Source organism: Carcharodon carcharias, chromosome 6 (assembly GCF_017639515.1).
Source record: "Carcharodon carcharias isolate sCarCar2 chromosome 6, sCarCar2.pri, whole genome shotgun sequence".
NCBI lineage: Eukaryota > Metazoa > Chordata > Chondrichthyes > Lamniformes > Lamnidae > Carcharodon > Carcharodon carcharias.
This window is the reverse complement of record NC_054472.1, coordinates 79,853,710-79,876,797: the sequence shown is the minus strand read 5'-3', so window position 1 is coordinate 79,876,797 and position 23,088 is coordinate 79,853,710. Positions and strand designations below refer to the sequence as shown.

The 23,088-nt window shown below is 46.1% G+C and overlaps 1 protein-coding gene across 3 annotated transcripts in view; it reads right to left on the bottom strand.

Moving 5' to 3' along the window:
- stau2 (staufen double-stranded RNA binding protein 2) overlaps positions 1-23,088 on the bottom strand; it is a 536,959-nt gene that overhangs the window by 480,437 nt on the left and 33,434 nt on the right. The gene's annotated exons all lie outside the window — the stretch shown is intronic.

The window sequence follows — 23,088 nt, the reverse complement described above, 5'->3', positions numbered from 1 at the left end:
ACCACAGCAATGTGGTTCACTTTTATCTACCCTCTGAAATAGCCTGTCAAGTTATTCAGTTCCGTTACAGGTAAGTCGAATAAGAACAAAACTGGACAGACCACCTGGCATCAATCTAGGCACCCAAAATGACAGAGGCACATCCAATCCAGTCGACCCTGCAAAGTCCTCCACACTAGCATCTGGGGACTTGTGCCAAAATTGCTAGAGCTATCTGACAGACTAAGCAGCCTGACATAGTCATACTCACTGAATCATACTCACTGAATCATACTTTACAGCCAATGACCCAGATCCTTCCATCACCATACCCGGCTACGGCTTGTCTCCAGACAGAATAGACCTACCAGAGGTGGTAGCACAGTGGTATACAGTCAGGAGCGAGTGGCCCTGGGAGTCTTCAACATTGGCTTTGGACCTTATGAAATTTCATGGCATCAGATCATACACAGATAAGGAAACCTCCTGCTGATTACCAACTACCGCCCCCCCTCAACTGATGAATCAACTGACTGAACACCATTTGGGAGAAGTACTAAGGTTAGCAAGGGTACAGAATGTACTCTGGTCTTCAATGCCCATCACCAAGGCTGACTTGGTTGTACCACTACTGACTGAGCTGGCCGAATTCTGAACGATATATCTGCCAGAATTGGCCAGCAGCAGGTGGTGAGAGAACCAACAAGAGGGAACATATATATCTGATCTTGTCGCCACCAATCTACTGGTCACAGAGGCATCAGCCAATGTCGGTATCAGTAGGAGTGATAATCACACAGTCCTTCAGGAGAGGAAGTCCCATCTTCATAATGGTATGTGGCACAACTACCATGCTAAATGGGATTGATTCAGAACAGATCCAGATGTTCAAAACAGGCATCCATGAGGCACTGCGGACCATCAGCACCAGCAGAATTATACTCTGCCACAATTTATAACTTCATGGGCTGGCACATACCTCACTCTACCATCACCATCAAGCCAGGGAAATCAACCATGTTTCAGATGCCAGGAGGGCATCCAGGAGCAGCACCAGGTATATCAAAAAATTAGGTGCCAATCTGGTGAAGCTACAACACAGGACTACATGAATGCTGAACAGTTGAAGCAGCATATTATAGACAGAGCTAAACAATTCCACAGCCAACAGATAATATCAAAATTCTGCAGTCCTGCCACATTCAGTTTGCTATAATTTGCTGCTCATTCACTGAGTAAAGGAGAAATTTGGAATCAATCTTTCCTTAATGTAAGTTTATTCACAAAACCCAGAGAACACAGACACGAACTCCCTTTTCCTTCCCTCACACAGGTGGAAATCAGTTCTTATATATGCTTAAGAATAATGCCCTAACTTTTCCCCAATTAGTAATAGCTTCTCTCACTTACAACTAGAACATGCACTTCATTGTGACAGGATTACAACATTAATACAGCTGTGAATAGTGGTGGGTAATTAAACAACTGACCGGAGGACGAGGTCCCACAAACACCCCATCCTCAATCCAGCAGGTCAGTGTAAAAAACAAGGATGAAACATTTGCAACCATCTTCTGCCAGACTTGCCAAGTGGATGATCTGACTTGTCCTCCTCCTGAGGTCCCAGTATCATGGATGCCAGTCTTGAAACAATTCAGTACACTCGAAGTGATATCAGGAAACAGCTGAAAGCACTGGATACAGAAAACCCTCTGGGCCCTGACAACATCCTGGCTTTAGTGCTGAAAACACCCCTAACCAAGCAGCTCCAGTGCAGCTACAACACTGGTATCTAACCAGTAATGTAGAAAATTACTCAGATATGTCCTGTCCACAATAAGCAGGACAAATCTAATCTGGCCAATTACTACCCCATCAACCTACTCTCAATCATCAGCAAAGTGATGGAAGGTGTGGTCTGAAAAGCTATCAAGTGGCATTGTTCATTGGTGCTCAGTTTGGGTTCCACCTTGGCCACTCAGCTCCTGACCTCATTACAGCATTAATCCATACATGAACAAAACAGCTGAATTCCAGAGGTGAGGTGAGAGCGACTGCATTTGTCATCAAGGCAGCATTTGATTAACTATGGCATCAAGGTGCCCAAGCAAAATTAAAGTCAATGGGAATTAGGATCCCAATCATCTCAGCCCAAGGAGTGCTGCAGGAGTTCCTCAATGTAGTGCCCTTGGCCCAAACATCTTCAACTGCTTCATCAATGACCTTCCTTTCATCATCAGGTCAGAAGTGGGAATGCTCGCTGATGGTTGCACAGTGTTTACTATCATTTGCAGGTACTGAGGCAATCCATGTCTGTATGGAGCAAGATCTGGACAACATTCAAGCTTGATAAGTGGCATGTGGCATATGTGCCACTTAAGTGCCAGGCAATGACTATCTTCAACAAGAAAGAATCTAACCAACTCCGATTGATGTTCAACGGCATTATAATCACCAAATGCCCCACCATCAACATCCTGGGAGTTCCACTGACCAGAAACCTAAATGGACCAGCAATTTAAATACTGTGATAAAAGCAAAATACTGCGGATGCTGGAAATCTAGAACAAAAACAAAAATACAAAAATGCCTGGAAAAACTCAGCAGGTCTGACAGCATCTGCGGAGAGGGATACAGTTGACATTTCGAGTCCGTATGACCCTTTATCAGAATGAAGACATACAGAAATGAGATGAAATATAAACTGGTAGAGGGGGGTGGGTGGGACAGGTAGAGCTCGATAGGGAGCCAGTGATAGGTGGAGGCCAAGAAGAGACTGCCAAAGATGTCATAGACAAAAGGACAAAGGGGTGTTGATGGTGGTGATATTATCTAAAGGATGTGCTAATGGGGACATTAAGGGTAGAAAGCAGGACGAGCAAGTGGCAGATGGCCCTAGTGGGGGTGGGGGGAAGGGATTGAAATGGGCTAAAAGGTGGAGATGAAATGATAGATCGAAATAAATTTTAAAATGGGGGAAAAGAAAAATATATTTGTAAAAAAATTATAAATTATTGGAAAAAGCGGGATCGGAAAGGGGGTGGGGATGGAGGAGAGAGTTCATGACCTGAAATTGTTGAACTCAATATTAAGTCCGGAAGGCTGTAAAGTGCCTAGTCGGAAGATGAGGTGCTGTTCCTCCAGTTTCCGTTGAGCTTCATTGGAACATTGCAGCAGGCCAAGGACAGACATGTGGGCATGACAGCAGGGTGGTGTGTTGAAATGGCAAGCGACAGAGAGGTCTGGGTCATGCTTGCGGACAGACTGAAGGTGTTCCGCAAAGCGGTCACCCAGTCTGCAGTTGGTCTCTCCATTGTTGAGGAGACCGCATTGGGAGCAGTGAATGCAGTAGACTAAATTGAGGGAAATGCAAGTGAAGCGCTACTTCACTTGAAAGGAGTGTTTGGGCCCTTGGACGGTGAGGAGGGGGGAAGTAAAGGGACAAGTGTTGCACCTTCTGCGGTTGCATGGGAAGGTGCCATGGGAGGGGGTTGAGGTGTAAGGGGTGATGGAGGAGTGGACCAGGGTGTCCCAGAGGGAATGATCCCTGCGGAAAGCCGCCCGGGGGGGTGAAGGGAAGATGTGTTTGGTGGTGGCATCATGCTGGAGTTGTTGGAAATGACAGAGGATAATCCTTTGAACGCGGAGGCTGGTGGGGTGATAAGTGAGGGCAAGGGGCACCCTATCATGGCTCTAGGATGGAGAGGAAGGTGTGAGGGTGGATGCACGGGAGACGGGCCGGACACGGTTGAGGGCCCTGTCAACCACAGTGGGTGGAAAACCTCGGTTAAGGAAGAAGACATGACAGAGGAACTGTTTTGGAAAGTGGCATCATCAGAACAGATGCGACGGAGGCGAAGGGACAGAGAGAATGGGATGAAAGCAGGGTGTGAGGAGCCGTAGTCGAGGTAGCTGTGAGAGTCGGTAGGCTTGTAATGAATATTAATGGACAGTCTATCACCAGAAATTGAGACTGAGAGGTCATGGAAGGGAAGGGAAATGTTAGTGATGGACCACGTGAAAACGGTGAAGGGGTGCAAATTGGAAGCAAAATTAATAAATTTTTCCAGATCCAGACGAGAGCATAAAGCGGCACCAAAGCAGTCATCGATGTACCGGAGAAAGAGTTGTGGGAGGGGGCCTGAGTAGGACTGGAACAAGGAATGTTCAAAGTCAGAAGACCACCTAATTTCTTTTCAAAACTCACATTTTAATATGGAAAGTTTGGCTCTGCAATAGCTATAAATAAACAAGTGACATGCAACACTTGAGTTATAAAACAACCCCTACTTTTCTTTAACAAAAGCAAAATACTGCAAATGCCAGAAATCTGAAATAAAAACAGTAAGTGCTGGAAAAACTGAGCAGGTCTGTTCAACATAAGCCCAGTTCCAAAGAAGAAGGAAGAATCATACTGGACTCAAAATGTTAACTCTGTTTCTCTCTCCACAGATGCTGCCAGACCTGCTGAATTTTTCCAGCACTTTCTGTTTTTAACCCCACTTCTCTTTTCTATTTCCTACCCTCCTTGCCTAAAAGCATTGCCTCTTGTTGGGGTGGAGTTCCAGTCACAAAAGCCATGCGCTTGCTCTTCAAGTGTGAGTCAATGCAGAGTTTCACACCAGGTCCTGATTTTGTTCTCACTCGACATCCAAATATTTTCAAGCTGGTATCACTTAGCAATAATCAGAAGTGGGAACCTTGGCTGATTTGTTTCCTTCCCTAAATCAGATGCATGCATTGAACTTTTAGGGGCCTTCTAGCCTTCACCCGATGAGACAGAGAAGCAGTCTCATTATTGACAACAAAGTGATTTTTCAAAAATCTTTAGATGATAGATACAAATAAGGATGGTCGTTACATAAGAAATAAGAACAGGAGTAGGTCATGTGGCCTCTCTAGCCTGCTGACATTTAATAAGGTCATGGCTCATCCTCGACCTCAGGTGCACATTTCCATCCAATCCCCATGCCCCTTGATAAGAATTTAAGGTTGTCCCAACTTAGTTCATCTATCCAGAAAAACAATACAGGTTGTTTCCCCTCCAAATCAAATTATTACTGTGTCCAGCTATTAAATGATTCTAGGTTTCTTGCCTTCACTACGCTGCTCAGAAGCCCATTCAATGCACTATGTGAAGAAATTTCAAACATCAGTCCTAAATTTGCCATTTACTGAATTTGATTTGATGAGCCTTCATCATACTGTCACAATTTATTTGAAGTAATGTTCAAGATCTCTCTTTTCTATCTACTTTTTATACAGAGGTATATAAAATACTAATCAGCTTTCAGTCATGTCCTTTCAAAACTTAAAAAGTCTCTCCAGTCTTTTCTTATTACTCAATCCTCTGACACAAGGGATTAACTTTGTGCCATTTCTGTGAACTGTGTCCAGACCTTAAATCATGGTAACTAGAAATGGACACAGTACATAAGATGTGGTCTGACCAGAGCAATATATAGTTTGAACATAACCTCCTCTCACCTATACTCTGCTATACAGACTGTACAGTCAGCATTCAATTTGCTTTGTTGATCACCACGCCAAACGTATTGGACTTGTTGAGTAATGAGACAATTAAAACTCCTGGATTGCAGTGTTATTCATAGCTATTCCAACGCCATTTAAGATGTCACATCTGGAGGGGGATTGGTATCTATGAGTTATTGAAGCTACAATTCCTTTAGACCCACCTTTTGTTTCTTTGCTTGTCTCATTATCACCCCGTTTTGCCTTGCACCACAAATCCTTTTGTCATTTAATCACTCCTGCCTTCCACCCTATCACAGACCTTCTTCTTTGCTCTTTCCTCCCCTCCCCACTACCTCTGTATTTGCTTATAACCTGTTACACTGTAGCACTTTCCAGTACTAACAAAAGGTCACAGGCCTGAAATGTTAACTGTTTCTCTCTCCACAGTTGCTGCCTGACCTACTGAGCATTTCCAGCGTTTCCTATCAATATTGTCAGGATTGTTTGTTTATCTCCAAGGCTACAAGAGAGGTGTCAAACCACATAATCTATACATAAACATCACTGCATGAGAGGTTACATAGGATTGTACTTGACTGGGAATTACTATTTTGCAGTCCATCTGGCCAGTTCCAGTATCTAAGGAACATAATTTCCCATGAAACCATCCCCACACACCTCCATCATTTTTTTTGTTGAGGTCTTTTCTAATTCTCTCGAATTTGCTGCATCAAATCAGATCCCACTATTCCTTATTTATACAACAGACAAATACCGTCACAAAAGAATTTCCGAGATGTGGTCTGTGACTTCAATTGTGACGGGAAAAGTAGTACCAGCACTGCAATGAGACTTCACGACTGTCCTGAGAGGACTGTGATCTCACACACTACTTCCCAAGAAATTTTGTCACCAGATGCACTGTTCCTCTTGACAGCTATAGAAATGTTCACTAGGGCAAATAAATCTTGCAATGTATTCCTGTTGTCAAGTAATTGTAGATACAGGGCCTCCCTTGTGATGTTGCCAGACATACTTGTTGTCCTGAATAGCTTCCCTTTTGTCATACAGTCATCCTCCTCCTCCTCTAGGTAACACACCGAATGACGCAGCACATGCATGACTTTCTTAGGTTGTAGAGTGCAAAAATACTGCAGTTATACACACACTTATTGGAATTTAAGCAGCGTCTGACCTACGACTGGTGGAAGTACAGGAGAGAAGGCTGCCAACTGGTATATCATTGAAATGGTATATAAATGAGGTGCCAATTACAACATCTGTTGAGGAACAATAAAATCCAAGGCAAGCGAAATGCCCACGACATTGCTGGGGACAAAATAGAAGCAGTGGAATAGTGCACAATTTTCTAGATATTGTACACAGGAAAATCTACTCTATAATATAAACAAAGCATTCAATTCCAACACACATACAATGGGCCACATTTTCAGATGGGTTGGGGCTGAGATTGGAGGTGGGAAGCTGGCAATTTTGCACTACTGGCCTCCACGCTGGCTCCCCACTACAAACATGACTCTGAGCTACTTTCAATGAGCTTAATTAATGTTAATGGGTCTATTGAGGCCCCGTTCCCAGGCTGACTGAAATTTTCAGTCAGCAATGCAGGCAACCCACATTGGCCTGGTCCATATGGCAGGTTCAAGGTGGGAGTGGGGGTTGGGGCTACGATGAAACACCGGAGGAATCCCATTCCCCAGACCCATAATGGCCACCAGGCCAAAGCCACGGCTGCTAGCTGTCTCCTGAAAAGATTGCTCCTCCAGGATCATGGCTATGCAGCCATAAATATAAACTTATAACAACAAACTTACCTTGCCTTCTCCCTCTCTCCACCTTCAGATCAGTAGCTCCCATCTCAGCTTGTGGGGATGCTGATCTCTTGAGTAGTGGAGGGTCTCCCACTGGCTCTCCAGGTTTGGAAGTCCACTAACGCTGATTGGATGGCATGTCCACTCCCTGCCATTAATTGGCCTTGCTCTTTAAAGAGCCCATTGGGCGTATCTGGAACACGCTGTGCAGAATCAGGACCAGGAATCGACCCAGAATTGAAAATCTTGCCCAATCTCTCACTATCTGCTTTGTTAGAAAGACTACACACAGGATATTTAAATCATTTAATCACTTAAACATAATGCACCAAAAGATGTTGTTAGTGTTTATGTGATCTGAAGTGTTGAAAGAAGTAACACAGTCATCAAAATCTGTATTCTCTCAACAATATATTTCAAATTTGGTACATTGAATTGAAAACTCTCGTATAAACCAACTCGATGAGAATTTTGGATACAAATGTTTTTTTTATTCTCTATGATGCCAGTAGATGGCACTGTGTTGTCATAATTTCCCCATAACACACTATTGTATTAAGCACCCTGTAGGAACCAGTCAAATGCTTTAATCGTCTACCTGTGATTGTGAGTCTCCCACCACCAATGATACTAAGGCTTGAGTCGCCAGGTCATTTTTTGGTCCATGTTTTTCAATTCGTATTTTGCAAAAACATTATAATTTTGTCAAAGGGCTTGTTAAAATCCATATTGCACCAAGCACACTATCTTCATCAATCTTCCTTGTTAATATTTCAATCAAGTCAGTCAGACACAACATTCCCTTAACAAATCCATGCTGACTGTTGTTATGGCCACAACAGGTGTCAATTGCTGCGCAAAATAAATCACAGAGAGAAACTTGGCTTATGGGCCATACCCTTTTCTTTTATATTCTGAAAATGAGGAGACAATGTACCGATCTCAGCAGTTAGAGGTCCAGTAACACTTTTGGGATTTTAAAAATTAAAAGTAAAAGTTTTATTAATAGGAATATAAGAAAACTTAAGCACACAAGGTTACACAATTAAGGTCAATCATACAAACATTCCCCCCAAAAAGACTCTCCACTTGGTCAGACCCATAAGTAAACACCCTCCAGGCAACAATCCCTTATAAATGTTTGATGATAAGAAATCCAGTAATATTATCCAAGGCAAACTGCTGTAGCTTCAATAAAGGCATAACCACATGGTCTGTAACTCTCTTCCACTCCGCTATGAAAATGCAAACTTCAGAATAAAACTAAGATAAAAGTAAAATACTGCAGATGCTGGAAATCTGAAATAAAAACAGAAAACGCTGGAAAAGCTCAGCAGGTCTGACAGCATCTGTGGAGAGAGAAACAGAGTTAACATTTCAAGTCTGTATGACCGCTCTGAAGAAGGGTCATACAGGTTCGAAATGTTAACTCTGTTTCTCTCTCTACAAATGCTGTTAGACCTGCTGAGTTCTTCCAGCATTTTCTGTTTTTATTTCAGAATAAAATAGCTTTTTTCAGCCCCAGACTTTTCTGGCTTGACTGGATGGCTGATTCAAATGGCATCTGTTCCCAGCCCAGAGCTAGCAACTCTCAATTCAGCTCCGGCTGCTACCTCAAGTTCTCATTCTCTTTGAAACTCAAAGCCTCCCAAATAGAAAAGTTTGCATCTATTCTGTCTTTGTTTTTGGGTCAATAAAGTATAATATTTACCTATGAAACTCCTGCCAGACGCAAAGATGTTTCTTGTTACCTCTAGCTCCCCCTTGATATACAAACTCCCCACTAATGTAAAAATGCAAGTGTCAGATGTAACTTCTTTACTTGTACTTCAAACTTAACAGCTCTATCGTTTTTATGTTTCAAGCTCCCCAGGCAACCTTCCCCTATTAATCTCTGCCCAGCGTAATGAAAACACACACACACACACAGACACAGACACACACAGACACAGACAGACACACACACACTTCCTAAGTGCCCTCTCGATTGACTACCCAGCTGGCTGGTATGAACAAATGTTTAAAGCAGGAGGTCACAGCTGATGACCTGTGGGAACAGTTCCAGGTACATACTGGATGCATGAACTCATTGTGTTGTTCAGGCAGCTGTTTGCCCTGTCTTTAACCAAAAGTGTTAATCACAGTCTGGGAAATACTTGGGAAAGATGTCGACTGTGATGTTTTTAGAGATAGAAATGCAGTTTCCAATCTTTAGCAGGCAACAGGTGAGAGCCATTGACCAGAATTTGAGGCAAAATGCCTTGGGAAGTAATCAGGAATATGTGGTAGCAGAGTCAGTAATTTTGTAATCAAGCAGGGCAGATATGAGAGCAGGTGAAATGGCACAAAGGGTAGATATTTGAAATTTTATTTTTTTTAAATTAGAAATAAAATATGAAAACAACTTATATTTATATAGTACTTTTAACATAATAAAATGTCCCAAGCTGCTTCAAAGAGACATTATAAAACCAAATATGACACCAAGCCACATAAGGAAATATTAGGGTAGATGACCAAATGCTTAGTCAAGAAGTAGGTTTTAAGGAGTCCCTTAAAGGAGGAAAGCAAGGCGGTGGCAGAGAGGTGCAGGGGCTGTCATCCATTACCCCGCTCCTCACACCCTTCCTGCCACCTAACCACAAGTGATGGCAAGTAACTGGAAAAAACTCCAAGAGAGCATAAACTGTCATTTAGAAGGGCACGGGTTAATCAAGGACAATCAGCATGGATTTATTAAGGAGAGTTCATGTCTGACTAATTTGATTGAATTTTTTGAGGAGGTAACGAGGAAGGCTGATGAGGGTAATGTGCACAATGTGGTCTACATGTTTTTTAGCAAGACTTTTGACAAGGACCAACTTGGCAGACTGGTCAGAAAATTAAAAACCAATGGGGTCCAAGGAAAAGCGACATGTTGGATCCAAAACTGGCTCAGTGACAGGAAGCAAATGGTAATGGTCGATGGTTCTTTTATTGACTGGAAGGCTGTTTTCAGTAGGTATTTTATAGGGTTCAGTTCTGGGTCCCTTGCTGTTCATCACACATATATTTAGACTTAAATGTAGGGGGCATGATTAAGAAATTTGTAGATTGTCCGAAAATTGGGCGCATGGATATTAGTGAGGAAGAAACTGTAGACGGCAGGAAGGTATCAATGATGAGCAGGTAGGAAGAAAAGCAACAAATGGAATTGAATCTGGAGAAGTTTGAGGGAATGCATTTGGGGAGGGCAACCAATGAAAGGAAATACATAATAAACTGTAGGATTCCAAAAATTTAGAGGGAAATAAGGACCTTGAAGTGCACGTCCACAGATCCTTGAAGATAGCAGGACAGGAAGAAAAAGTAGTCAAGAATGCACACTGGATTTTCCTTTACTGCCCATGGCCTATAGGAGAAGAGCAGAGAGGTCATACAAGAATCACATACGACATCAGTTAGGACAAGGTGGAGTACTACATATAGCTCTAGTCACCGAATTACAGGAAGGATGTGATCACAGTAGGAAGGATACAGAGGAGAATTACAAAGATGCTATCGGGCTTAGAAAACAGGCTGGGATTGTTTCCTTTGGAGCAAGGGAGACTGAGGGGAGATTCAATTGAGGTGTATAAACTTATCTGGGGCCTGGATAGAGTGGATAGGAAGGACCTATTTCCCTTCACAGAGAGATCAGTAACCAGGGTGCAAAAATTTAAAGTAATTGGTCGAAAAATTAGGGGGGTGATGAGCAGTAATGTTTTTCATCCAGTGGGTGATGGGTATCTGGAACTCACGGTCTGAAAGGATATTAGAGACAAAAACTCTCATATTTAAAAATAACGCTTGGATATACACTTGAGGTGCTGTAACCCACAGGCTATGGACAAATAAACAGGAATGTGGGATTAGGTTGGATAGCACTTTTTCAGTCAGCATAGACATGAAGGGCTGAATGGCCTTATTTTGTGCTGTAAATCTTCTCTCTGAAATTTGCCAGACTCCAAGCACCAAAACTCAGGTAAGATAATTTGGGTGCGATGAGAACAAGAAAAGGTAGTAGAAACCAATTTAAATCATAGATGGGAAGACAGAAATTTTAAAAAGAGATTAATCACAGGGGGAAACAGCAATCAAGACCATGCACAGTGTTATCAACAGAAACTGATTGGAAGAGAGAGAGAAATCATTGCAAAAAGACATTGAATTCACAAACAGCAGGAAATCAACATGGTAAAATCTTAGAGATAGGTGAAAGTCTCTCCCATCCCTACCATAAGCTTACTCAACCTACTCCCCACTAGGGCTGCCAACCCTCCATTTCCTTTGCAGAGACTCTGAGTTTGTTCTATGTTTCTCCCTCCACTTCTAACTCCATTCTGCCTCTCCCATCACTCCTACCTGCTCTAACTTCCCCCTGTTTTCTGCAACATGTGTCCCTTCCATAACACAAAAGCAAAATAAAGTGGAAGCTGAAGATAAACAAAAAGTACTGGAAAAACTCAGCAGGCCTGGCAGCTTTTGTGGAAAGAGAAAGAATTAACGTTCCAACTCCAAAAAGACTCTTCTTCGGAACTCTTGCTTACCATGGTTCAAGATTCCTTTAATAATTCATTACTTTCAACAGATATGACTACCGGTGGTTTGATACATTAATGCATAAAAGTGATCAGATCAAGGCCAATGGGCATTTTTTTAACAGGACATTCCAAAAAAATCAAACTCATTTCTCTAAATGTTGAAAGTTAGACCAGTTAATCAAAATTATATTAAGATGGCAGATTTTACACAGTTTATCTTCATTGGTATTTAAGTGAAAATGTTGCAAGAAGATAATCCATTAGCTACAATGTTAGTATATGCAAAGTACAACATCAGATTCCATAAGTACAACTTTATCTTATGCAAGTGCTATACATGCAGCACCAAATGTACAGGCCCTCTGGAATTAAAATACAAAACAGGGTAACTTCACTGGTCCACATTTTTGAGAGTTCTGTTCACTAACTTGTCTAAAGTTAAATGGAAAATTCCCTGAGCCACATTTTGCGCAACAGGGCCAAACGAAAGCGCAGCAGCTAAAAAAGACATTCTACTTCCATTTCCACCAGTGGCCATTTTGCAGAGAGCAGAAACAGGAACATAGCAGAAAGCATGCCTAGCGCTATCAAAAGGCCCAAGGTCAGTCCTTTCAGGGTTTTCACTGCGGCAGGTGGGCTTCAGATGCCCTCCACGACTCTACTGAGAAGAGGTGGGAACAACCATGGAGGTGGGACAGAGGTCCACGAAACTTTTTGAAAAGTAAGTTAGAGGATTTTTACGGGCTTACGGGTGACATTGAAGGCAAGTGAACATTGAGGGAGCTCAGTAAGGGAGGGGTTAGAGGGAAGATCCCCCCCCCCCCAACGACTCCATAAAAGGGCCAAATTTTGGGTAAGCGTCGATTTGGATGGGCCTTCTCTCAGAGGGCGCAGGAAGCTTATATCTGCATTTTTTTCAGTGCTGACAACTGAGGCTCAGGCCTGCTGCCAACACTTATAAGGAATCATTTCAATTCCAATATCACTATATTGCTCTTACAGAAATTCATACGGAAATTCATTTTGGGTAACACTGCTTTATCATTAAAAGAATTACATATAAATAAATAACAACAATAAAAGAGAAAAAATTACACTTTCACAGAGATTTAACTCTAATTAAGTATGTATTAAAAAAATCATTTCAATGCATTAAAATAATGTCAGTGGACAGAATTTTCCCGTTGGTGTGTGGGGGCGGGACCTGCACGCTGACACATAAAATGACACATGGTGACATTGGGCGAGCGTCCCGATGTCAACACACACCATCGTGATATTTCGGTGGGCGGGCATGCGATGATCTCCGATGCGTGCCCACCATTAATTAACGGGCCACTTAATGCCCTTGTGGCACCAATTGGCAGCAATTTTTCGGGGCCCATGCAATCTTCGGGTCGTCGCACGGGCTCAATGGGCAGGTGGGTAGGACACATTTATATAAACCTCATCCACGGATGGGATAAGAGGGCTCAGTGGGATCTCGAGTGTGCTCTGTCAAATATTTAATTTAGAAAGTAACTGATACTTGCCTGTGTGATTTGCAATACTTCAAAACGCATACTAGTTGCTCAGACTGGACTCACAACCTTCAGGTCAGCACTCTGCAGTGAAGAATCGTTTTGGGGCCTGCAGGTTTCAGGAAGCCTTCCCTTAGCCTGGGAATGGGAGTTGAATTCTCCACTAGAGGCACCTCCTCTGAGGAGGAAGGGAGGGATAGAATAAGGAGGAGGCCAGGAGTGCACATTCAGCCTCCAGGGGAGCCCACTTTGGGAGGACAGGCACAGGCACAAGGGGTGCAGGGCCAAGAGGTAGTCCAAAGCGGAAGGGGCAGCAGAAAGCGCCACTATCCTGCTGCCAGGGTATCCAAGCAGCGAAGCAGCTACCTCAATATGTCTGAGGTGCAGTGCCGAAGGAGGCTCCGTCTCTCAAGGGAGACAGTCAACTATATCTATCAAATGATGGGCCTGAGATCTCCGCTGTGTGGGTGGACACCCCATGCCAGTGGCGCTAAAGGTCACAGCCACCCTCAACATCTATGCCTCTGGCTCCCTCCAGGGGTCAGTGGGTGATCTTTGCTGTGTCTCCCAATCAGCTGTCCACACTTGTGTCAAGCAGATACAGACGCTCTGTTCAGGCATGTATTGACCTTCAACCACTACCGTTGGGACCAGGCGAGCCAGAGACTTCGTGGCCATTGTTGGCTTCCCCCACATCCAGGGTGCAATCATGTGGCCATCAAGGTGCCAGCAGGTGAGCCCGGTGCCTTCGTCAACAGGGTTTCCATTTCATGAACGTGCAGATAGTGAGTGATCACAAGATGCAGATTCTACCAGTCTGTGCAAGGTACCCAGGCAGCTCCTATGATGCCTACATCCTCAGACACTCACAGGTGCTGGGGCTCTTCAGTGCTCCAGCCCGGCTTGATGGATGGCTGCTGGGTGACAAGGGCTATCCCCTCAGAAGGTGGCTCATGACACCTCTCTGCTATCCAAGAACAGAAGCTGAGCAATGGTATAATAGGAGCCACGCCTCCACAAGGGCTGTGGTGGAGAGAGCAATCAGTCTTCTCAAAATGTGCTTCCGATGCCTGGACCGTTCAGGGGGCGCACTCCAATAACCCCCAGATCGTGTGCCGCTGATGGTGGTTGCATGATGCCCTCTCCACAATCTTGCGTTGGAAAGGGGCAACGCTGTGGACGAAGAAGATGTAGACACAGTGGCTATGACTGTACACAATGAGTCCAGCAGTGAGTCCAAGGATGGGCACGCACAGGGAAATCCTGAAGGGGTAGACGCTAACCCGGGAATACTCCAGGGAGGCAAGGACATCAGGGAGGCTTTAATCCAATGAACCTTCAGCTAGGACGCCACAAAAGGACTTCCAGCACAAGCCTAGGCTGCAGGCTCCATAATCGATTCCTGAGCGCTAAATCTGCCTGGATAGGAGCATTAACTAAGGGCCTTGTCAATAAAGCTGAATGTCATACAAATCACTCATAACATTATTGATAACCATCCACCTGCAGAGGAAAAGAGGCATGGTGACATGTCTGAATTTAATGGTCTAACAAAAAGAACTTAAGAAAATAAAATGACAAAGGTGTTAACCATCACACCAACTCATAAAGACCTCATTGCGGGCCAACACAAAAGCAACAGTGATAAACCCATGGTGTGCCTAAGGTGCCTTATGTTTATGCTTTCGGGTGCTACGTCTTGGTGCTGCCCCCTCGCTGGGACTGGCATCTGAGACAGCCTACACACTCTGCTGTCCCGTTGGCCTCGATGACCTTGGCGGTCATCCTCTGGCCCGTGGAGACTGTGCCGGCCCCGCCTGCGAGGGAGCTGCCAGTTCCACAGCTGGCATCTCCCCATTCATCGCAGATTCATCAGATGCAACGGCCACTGGCAGAGGGTCAGAGGAGCTGCTGCCCTCATCCGGAGTGCCCTGACAGGAGCCCACAGAGACAACTGGCAGCTGCTGCGCTGACATGAGGTCAGTTTGGGCCTCCCTGCTCACCATGGATGGATGGGCACCGAGCTGGGAAACATGGTGCCCAGACCACCTCCCACACTGGCAATGACCAGCTGAGGTCAATGCCAATGTGAGGGCTTGCTTGTCCGAGCGAATCCCCAGGAAGCCCTGATTGGTCTCCTGGAGGAGCCCCTTCACGAGAGTCACCACTCTCTCCATGGAGGACGCATGGCGCTCGACCATGAGGCTCATTACATCGGTCCCCGTAGACTCCTCCACCACGGGTACCAAGCCAAGCATAGCTTCATGTATCTCCACCAGATGCTCCCACACACCCGGCCACATTTCCTGCATTTGCTGCATCGCATACGACTCAAGGGGCACATCATCAGCCACTGACTGAGCATGTGCCTGGTCCCCTGTAGTCCTCCGACTGCTGGCGCCATGGGCACTCTCCATCTCCACAGTCACTGGAGGAGCTGGCGAAGTGCCCTCACCGTTATGCCCCGGGACACTAGCCGATGATCTAATTCCCACCGAGGTGCTAGTATCTGCGCTGGTGCCTGCCTGGCAGAGATGGTGTGACGCTGATGAGTCCAAGACTTCAGCGCCCTCAGGTGTGAGAGAGGGCCCCTGCTGCACCTCCTCCCAGCCCTGCTCCGCTGATGCTAAAAAGGAGAACAAGGACATTTGATTAGTTAATGTGGAGACAATGTCAATGCGCATCCCTGTCCCCAGATCATTATGCGCTCATCCTTCCAGGAGTAATGGTCAAGCCATGTTGCAAACTTCAATCACTGAACATTCAGCACTGCTATGACTGTTGAGAGAACAATGGTGATCTCAGTGCTGGGCAAACATTCTTGCCCGTGGCATTCCAGCCTCACAGACACCAGTGGACCTGGGCACATGGAACCTCTCCATATCTAGGGCCTCCTGCTCGAACCGGATAAGCACGGCCACCTGGGTCGGCCCTCTGCCAGTCCTCACCTGCTCGGCTGCATTATGTGCATTCTTCTCCTGAAAAGGAGAGAAGAGCATTGATTAGTGCTACTTGTACCTGGATTCTCTTTGCAGCCAGCCCACCCCAACCAGAGTGGGACATTGCAGGGCTCCAGTGCCTCCTCACCCCACTGCTGTCAAACACTCACACAAAGATGCTAGGCCTGCTCCCCACAACCACACCTTGGCCAAATGCTGCCTACGTCACATGTGGCACCACAGGGTCTAACCTTCCATAACAAGGAGGCACAAGCACGTGGAGCACAGAGGGCAGCAGATCAATCGGTGCCAAACCACCTTGAAGCTCCCCTCCCAGCATGTCATCAACCTGACTTGGACGTGTCCTGCAGTTCAATCACTGCGCCTAGGTGCAGCTCCTCCAGGTTGCCCCCAAAACAGTCATGTGGGTTTCGGTGTACCACAGGCTGCAGGTGCAGACCCCATCTCATCATTACCCTCTCTGGGTGACTTAGGCATGGGCAATATCTGCTGGGCCACCCAGCAAAGGACACATGCTTCAATGATTCAATGCAGTCACTACACTCATACTTGGGCAGACGGGAGGTGGCCGCCAGGGGGGAAAGCCTACCTGCTGGGTTAAGTGACCAATGCCAACACGGTACTCATCCTTCCCAAGCGCAAGAGGTTGTTGAAGAGCTTGTGACACTGGATCCAGGTGTGCCGCACCACGTCGCGGGAGCTCACCACATCCGCCACCTCCTCCCAGGCACGTTTGGTCATGTGGGGGGGCCTCCTCCTCCCGTCCTGGGATACAAGGACCTTACGCTACGCTGCCACCTTCTCAAGGACAGCAAGGTAATCGTCCAAAAACAACGGGCACAGTGTCCCCCTGCCCTACCCTCCTGCCTGGCCTGCTCATGTTTGACAGCCTTTGAAAGGCTGCAGCAGCTTTTTTTAAACAGGCCGCTGGGTCGCCATTGGACCCAGCAGTCATTGCAGTCCTGCCGCTGCTCTCCCACTCCCACTGTCCTCGGGAGCTGCGATTCACGCTGAGCAGGCCTTAATTGGCCCGCCCGCATTAAATGGCTGCGCGGACCCGATTGCGGGCAATGATCGGATCCGCATCCGCCCGCACCTGCTCCTGCTCCGCCCACCCGACAGGCAGAACATTCTGTCCAATGAGTTCCGCCATGATCCGCGCTTCTTTCAAAAGTTCTTATAGAGAAGGGTATAAACGAGCTCAGGAACCAATCCGCCCTGCATCCAAGGGATTGCAGTTTTATCCCTGAACGCAGCCAGCAGTAATAATTTTTGAAGTGGGCTGAGCATTTTAGGGCAGCAGAGCTGGGTAGAGCTGGGTGGTGTAAGACCGAGGTTGGGTAGGTGCCGGGGGAGAGCAGGTCTTTACTTGGGATAAGAACAGGAAATGCTGGAAAAACTCAGCAAGTCTGGCAGCAACTGTGGAGAGAGTCCGAATGACTATTCTTCCTGTCTGAAGAAGTCATATGGACTCGAAACTTTAACTCTGTTTCACTCCCCACAGATGCTGCCAGCCTTGCTGAATTTTTCCAGCATTTCCTGTTTTTAGTTCAGATTTCCAGCATCCACAGTATTTGGCTTTTATTTCAGGGTCTGTACCAGTGCTGGGGGAAGAGTGGGCCTTTATTGGGCCTGGAGAGAATGGGCCTTTACCGGTGTTTGGGAGAGAGGGGCTTTTACTGGCGCTAGGGGAGAGCGGGGCTTTACTGAGGCCAGGGGAGATCGGGGTTTTACAGGTACATGGAGAGTGGGACTTTACTAGTACCAGGGGAGAGAGAGGCCATTACTGGGGCCAAGGGAGAGCAAGGCTTTACAGGGACCAGGGGAAAGTGGGGCTTTACTGCAGCTGAGGGAGAGCAGACTTTTACAGGTGCCAGGGGAAAGTGGGTCTTTACTGGGGCAGGGGGAAAGCGAGGCTTTATTGGGGCTGGGAGGAGAGCAGGCCTTTACCGGGACCGGGAGAGAGCGAAGCTTTACTGGGGTTGGGGGAGAGTGGGCCCTTATCAGGCTTGAGGGAGAACAGGCCTTTATTGGGGTCGGGGGACAACGGGCCTTCACAGAGGCCGGGGGCGAGCAAGGCTTTACTGGTGCCGGGGGAAAGCAGGTCTTTACTGGAACTAGGCAAGTATAAGCCTTTACTGGGGTTGATGAAGAGCGAGGTTTTACAGGCACTAGTGTTGAGCAACACTTTACAGGTGCTGGAGGGGGAGCAGGCCTTTACCGGGCCTGGCAGAGAGCGAGGCTTGACTGGCGTTGGGGGAGAGCAGGCCTATACCAAGGACAGGGGAGAGTGGGAACATATCTGGGGTCAGAGAAGTGAGGACACCAGGCCAGGCAAGGCCTAGTGGAGGCACAGGTGCCGAGGCCAAGCAGGACTAAAGGGAAGTGAAGCTGCCGAGGATGGGAATGAGTGAAGCTGCTTCCCGTTAAATCATGTACAACTGCCAGGTTCTGCTTGAACTCAAAGGAACTGCAATATTGCGAGTTACACCCATAATCTCGCCTATGTTGATATGAACAAGAGACGACCCATATTCAGGGCTGAGACAGTCTCAGCTCAGGTTGAGAGGGAAACAAGAAGGCGTGAGACAGTGTATGAAAAGGAGAGAGTAATGTTTATCAACAAAGGACAACTCAAACTCAGGCGGCCTCAATTCAGGCATATGGGGGAAACAAGGAGATGTGAGGCAGCGAGTGAAAGGGGAGGGCAACGTCCATCACTTCCAGTCATTACTTTTAGTAATGTAAGGCCAGTGAAATAAGGTTGATGAGATTCAGACCTGCACAAGATTTTTGTCAGAATTCAGGGAATCACATGTGCTCTTATTTCACCAAAATCAGGTTAAATTCGGACATTTCAGATAAGGCAATTGATATTGATGGATTTCATCCACCATGCCAGGTTAGATCCCCTATTGCTACAAATAAATCCGAGGATGAGGTATATTTATGTTTGTAAATATATGTTGGTGCTGCAATTTTTATGTTAAGAAATGTATTTGCTTTGCTAACATTGAATCACACTGTGTGGCTTTTAGACTCTTCTATCTGCCCCATGAAATCAATTAATTACATATTATTTTGGCATATATTCTACTAGATGCAAATGCAGAGGCAGCAGCAGTTGTTTATGAAATAATCCAAGAAATGGCTGATCCTTCTTCAGGTTCATCGAAGATCATCCTTGGTGACATCAACCACTTGACTTGAGTTTGAGGCACACTCTCTGTGACTATGCTAGATGTGTTGACAAGTTAATTTGTGGAAAGAAGACATGGATCAATGTTTTTGCTCAATTCTTGACTCTTACAAGTCTTTGATTTGACCAGGAATTGGAGATTCAGATCATAATGCTGTGCATCTTCTCCTTAAAACTGAAAACAGAGTAGCCTGGTAGGAAAATGATTAAAATTAGGAATAATGTGGCTATTCAAGATCTGCAAATTTGCTTTGATAACACAAATTGGGATATTTTTATGGAGGATGATGACATAAATGATTATATCATCTTCTGTGAACAGCTTCATGTCCAAATTAAAAACTTTAATATTTATCCAAACAAGAAACCTTAGGTTACAATGGATTTAAAAGCAATAATGAAGGAAGGGCAAATCACTAAGTTTGTCTTGATCCCCTGCACTATTTTTTTTATTCATTCACAGGATGTGAGCTTCGCTGGCTGAACCAGCTTTTATTGCTCATCCTTAGTTGCCCGTGAGAAGGTGGTGGTGAGATGCCTTCTTGAACCGCTGCAGTTCTTTTCATGTAGGTACACCCACAGTGCTGTTAGGAAAGGAGTTCCAGGGTTTTGACCCAGCGACAGTGAAGGAACAGTGATATATTTCCAAGTCAGGATGGTGAGTGGCTTGGAGGGGAACTTCCAGATGGTGGTGTTCCATTTATCTGCTGCCCTTGTCCTTCTAGGTGGTAGTGGTCATGGGTTTGGAAGGTGCTGTCTAAGGAGCCTTGATGAATTCCTGCAGTGCATCTTGTAGATGGTAAATACCGCTGCTACTGTACGTCTGTGTTGGAAGGAGTGAAGGTTTGCGGATGTGGTGCCAATCAAGCGGGCTGCTTTGTCCTGGACGGTGTCCAGCTTCTTCAGTGTTGTAGGAGCTGCAATCATCCAGGCAAGTGGGGAACATTCCATCACACTCCTGACTTGTGCCTTATAGATGGTGGACAGGCTTTGGGGAGTCAGGAGCAAGTTATTCGTCGCATGATTTCTAGCCTCTAACCTGCTCTTGTAGTCACAGTATTTATATGGCTAGTCCAGTTCAATTTCTGGTCAATGGTAACCCCTAGGATATTGATAGTGGGGGATTCCATTGAACATCAAGGGGCGATGGTTGGATTCTCTCTTGTTGGAGATGGTCATTGCCTGGCACTTGTGTAGCGAAAATGTTACTTGCCACTTGTCAGCCCAAGCCTGGATATTGTCCAAGTCTTGCTGCATTTGGACATGGACTGCTCCAGTATCTGAGCAGTTGTGAATGGTGCTGAACATTATGTAATCATCAGCGAACATCCCCAGTTCTGACCTTATGATGGAAGGAAGGTCATTGATGAAGCAGCTGAAGATGGTTGGGGCTAGGACACTACCCTGAGGAACTCCTGCAGTGATGTCCTGGAGCTGAGATGACTGATCACCAACAACCACAGCCATCTTCCTTTGGGCTAGGTATGATTCCAACCAACGAAGAGTTTTCCCCCTGATTCCCATTGGCTCCAGTTTTGCTAGGGCTCCTTGATGCCACACTTGGTCAAATGCTGCCTTGATGTCAAGGGCAGTCACTCTCACCTCACCTCAGGAGTTCAGCTCTTTTGTCCATGTCTGAACCAAGGCTGTAATGAGGTCAGGAGCTGAGTGGCCCTGGCAGAACCCAAACCGGGCATCAGTGAGCAAGTTATTGCTAAGCAAATGCCGCTTGATAGCACTGTTGATGACCCTTTCCATTACTTTACTGCTGTTGGAGAGTAGACTGATGGGGCGGTAATTGGCCGGATTTGATTTACCCTGCTTTTTGTGTATAGGACATACCTGGGCAATTTTCCACATAGCGATGCCAGTGTTGTACTGAAACAGGTTGGCTAGGGGCGCAGCAAGTTCTGGAGCACAAGTCTTCAGTACTATTGCCAGAATGTTGTCAGGGCCCATAGCCTTTGCAGTATCCAGTGCCTTCAGCCGTTGCTTGATATCACATGGAGTGAATCGAATTGGCTGAAGGCTGACATCTGTGTTGCAGGGGACCTCCAGAGGAGGCCGAGAAGGATCATACACTCGGTCGGCACTTCTGGCTGAAGATTGTTGTGAATGCTTCAGCCTTATCTTTTGCACTGCAGTTCTGGGCTCCCCCATCATTGAGGATGGGGATATTTGTGGAGCCACATCCTCCAGGGAGTTGTTTAATTGTCTGCTACTGTTCACGACTGGATGTGGCAGGACTGCAGAGCTTAGATCTGATCCGTTGGTTGTGGGATCACTTAGCTCTATCGATCACTTGCTGCTTATGCTGTTTGGCATGCAAGTAGTCCTGTTTTATAGCCTCACCAGGTTGACACCTCATTTTTAGGTATGCCTGGCGCTGCTCCTGACATGCCCTCATGAGCTCTTCATTCAACCAGGTTTGATCCCCTGGCTTGATAGTAATGGTAGAGTGGGAGATATGCTGGGCCATGAGGTTACAGATTGTGTTTGAGTACAATTCTGCTGCTGCTGCCCCACAGCACCTCATGGATGCCCAGTCTTGAGTTGCTAGATCTGTTCGAAATCTATCCCACTTAGCACAGTGGTAGTGCCACATAACATGATGGAGGGTATCCTCAATGTGAAGGCGGGGCTTCGTCTCCGCAATGACTGTGCGGTGGTCACTTGTACCGATACTGTCATGGACAGGTGCACCTGCGGCAGGCAGGTTGGTGAAGATGAGGTCAAGTATGTTTTACTGTTCCTTCACCACCTGCCGCAGACCCAATCTAGCAGCTGTGTCATTTAGGACTCGGCCAGCTCAGTTAGTAGTGGTGCTACAAGCCACTCTCGGTGATGGACAATGAAGTCCCCCACCCAGAGAACATTCTGCGCCTTGCCACCCTCAGTGCTTCCTCCAAGTGATGTTCAACATGGAGGAGCACTGATTCATCAGCTGAAAGAGGGTGGTACATAGTAATCAGCAGGAGGTTTCCTTGCCCACGTTTGACCTGATGACATGAGACTTCATGGGGACCGAAGTCTATGTTGAGGACTCCCAGGGCAACTCCCTTTCAACTGTATATCACTGTGTGCCACCTCTGCTGGGTCTGTCCTGCCGGTGGGACAGGACATAACCAGGGATGGTGATGGCAGAGTCTGGGACATTATCTGTAAGATATTATTCCATGAGTATGACTATGTCAGGCTGTTGTTTGACTTGTCTGTGAGAAAGCTCTCCCAATTTTGGCACTAGTCCCCAGATGTTAGCAAGGAGGGCCTTGCAGGGTCAACAGGGCTGCAATTGCCATTGTCGTTTCCGGTGCCTAGATCGATGCCGGGTGGTCTGTCCGATTTCATTCCCTTTTTGTGTCTTTGTAACTGTTCGTTACAACTGAGTGGCTTGCTGGGCCATTTCAGAGGGCATTTAAGAGTCAACCACATTGCTGTGGGTCTGGAGTCACATGTAGGCCAGACCAGGTAAGGACAACAGATTCCCTTCCCTAAAGAACATTAGTGAACCAGATGGGTTTTTAAAGCAGTCGACAATGGTTTCATGGTCATCACTGGACT